The sequence below is a fragment of the Alligator sinensis genome, unplaced genomic scaffold, assembly GCF_000455745.1.
Source record: "Alligator sinensis unplaced genomic scaffold, ASM45574v1 scaffold546_1, whole genome shotgun sequence".
Taxonomy (NCBI): Eukaryota; Metazoa; Chordata; order Crocodylia; family Alligatoridae; genus Alligator; species Alligator sinensis.
This window is the reverse complement of record NW_005842061.1, coordinates 2,092,685-2,095,028: the sequence shown is the minus strand read 5'-3', so window position 1 is coordinate 2,095,028 and position 2,344 is coordinate 2,092,685. Positions and strand designations below refer to the sequence as shown.

Here is a 2,344-nt window from a genome sequence, read left to right as displayed (position 1 = left end):
CAGGTTGGCTTGTCCAGAGGTGCAGCACGGGGGAGCCAAGGGAGGGGGCACATGGCCCCCTGGTGTGTGTATGGGGCAAGGACATGCTGCAGCTGTGGGCTGGGCTCTGTTCCCTGCCTCTGTGCCTCGCTGCTGCTGCTTCAAAAGTGGTGCGGTGCAGTGCAGTGCCATGTGTGTCCTGCCACTGGGCAGGCCGAGCAGTGAGATGGGTCAGTCCCAGCGCCACTGTTGCCTGCCCCGAGCACAGCGTGGCTCCTCCCCCACTGGGAACAGCCCAGCGTTACCCTGGCCCCAGCCCACAGCGGCAGCCTGCCCTGCCCCACACAGATCCCGGGGCATCCACCCCCAGTGCCTCCTGGGACCCATGCAGTGGTGGGAGTCACCACCCCTCCCCATGCCCTCTGGATGAGCTGCAGCTTCATCCTGCACACCGCCCTCCCCTAGGTGAGCAGGGCCTGGCAAGGTGGGCACGGGTGTCCCAGGGACTGCATCCTGTCTGGCCTGGCAGCGCAACTGGGGCTGGCCCCACTCCAGCCCCTGACTCCGGGCACCCCAGGCAGCATGGGGCTGGGGCCAGTGTGGGACTGGAGCCCAGCGGATTCATTGGTGTGGGGGGTGCCGGCACTGGGCAATGACCCCGGGTGCAGGGGAAGGATGGCTGCATGGTCACAGCGGGCCCTGGCCCTGAGCTCAGCTCCGCTCCAGTCCCTCCTGATCCCTGCCCATTTCCAGTCCCAGTCCCACTTTTTCCACCGCCCCCCCGCCCCCCACCCCGGGGCCCTTTCCTCTTCCCCTGCAGACTTTCCTGTTGGGGGCAGGTGTGTGCGTGCGCATGCTTAGCCCCCCATCCCCCCAATTTTTTTTCTCCCTCCACCTATAGGAGCAATCAGATTGTGTCAAGAAACTAGACCCAGTTCTTAATGACAACTGTCATGAAATAAGAGGATGTCTAAAACCAACGTGAAAGGTTTAAATACGATGTAGTTCTGTGACCAGTGTTGAGCCTTTAGATACGACAGCTGTCAGGGTAACGCTGAAACTATGGAAGGAAAGATTATGCACAATCAGGTGCTCTGAAATGGACCTGGAACCCCAAGAGGACCTTTCTGGGGGGCTGATCTAGATTGGCTAACATGGCAGTGGCTGAATCATCAATGCACACAAACTGGAAGATCAAAAGCAAACATGATCAAATGGGGCTACTCTAATAACATGAATATATCCCAGTGCAGTGTAGTAGAGACTACGGCGCACCTGCTCATTTGCTGACTCCTTGGTGAGACCTGTACGAAGGAGAACCTAATATACAATACAATACAAAAAGATTTAAACCAGAAGTTGTTTTGAAACAACAAATCAAAACACTTATTCTGAAAATACTGATATAAGACATTTTGACAATAAAAATTTTTCACATTATTTTTCTGAAATGAACATCCAAAAAAATTAATCCTAATACAGGACACCTTTCAAATTAGACACAAGTGCATATTCCATTGCAATATAGATCTTTCATTCTTTAACCACTCTTAATTAACCTACAATTCAGACTATCAGCTCTATGCTGGAGAAGAAGGCTCTTGCAAACATCTACATCCTACTTGTTTATAAGAACAGAGAAGCAGGCAAAGTGGAGGAATGATTTACATTGGTGTACTTATGCACATGGCTGTAAATAATTGCTACTTATGGACTGTTCATTTGGGAAGCTTTGATCTCACTTATTTTCAGGCTTTGCCCTGAAGGCTGGTCAGTTTATTAACAACAGTAACAATAGCTAAAAAGGATGATGATCCTAGAATCACAGAAAATTAGGGCTGGAAAGGACCTCAGGAGGTCATCTGCTCAAAGCAGGACCATCCCTACTAGATCATCCCAGTCAAAGCTTTGTCTACCCAGGTCTTAAGAATCTCTAAGGATGGAGATTCCAGTCTCTCTGGAAGCCTGTTTCAGTGCTTTACTATTAACAGCAGCTAATGCATGTATTGGACTTTATATAGTCACGTATTTTATAGGCACCTAGAGGAACTGCACAATACAAAAAACCCAAAACAGATGGTCAATTTTTCAGTGACCTCAGACCACCAGCTTTGCATATCCAGCATCCCCTGCCCAAACTTTTGCGGGCTGAATTTGGAAAAGGCAAAACTTCCTTCCTCCTGCAGTGCCATGTGTGGTCAAGTGAAGGAGCAGTGGTGGGGGAGTCCTGGCACTGGGCTTCGGAGAGCAGGTGCCAGCAGAGGTGCGGTGCTGACCGGGGGACCCTGCTCCGCGCTCAAGTGCAAGGGCAGAGCACCCTCGCTCCGGCTCCGGCTCCGGCTCCGGGCCGAGCGCAGCTTTCCGG

General features: G+C 52.0%; 1 protein-coding gene across 1 annotated transcript in view; it reads left to right on the top strand.

Moving 5' to 3' along the window:
• The window catches only part of TSPAN15 (tetraspanin 15), a 58,578-nt gene that overhangs the window by 789 nt on the left and 55,445 nt on the right, over positions 1–2,344 (top strand). The gene's annotated exons all lie outside the window — the stretch shown is intronic.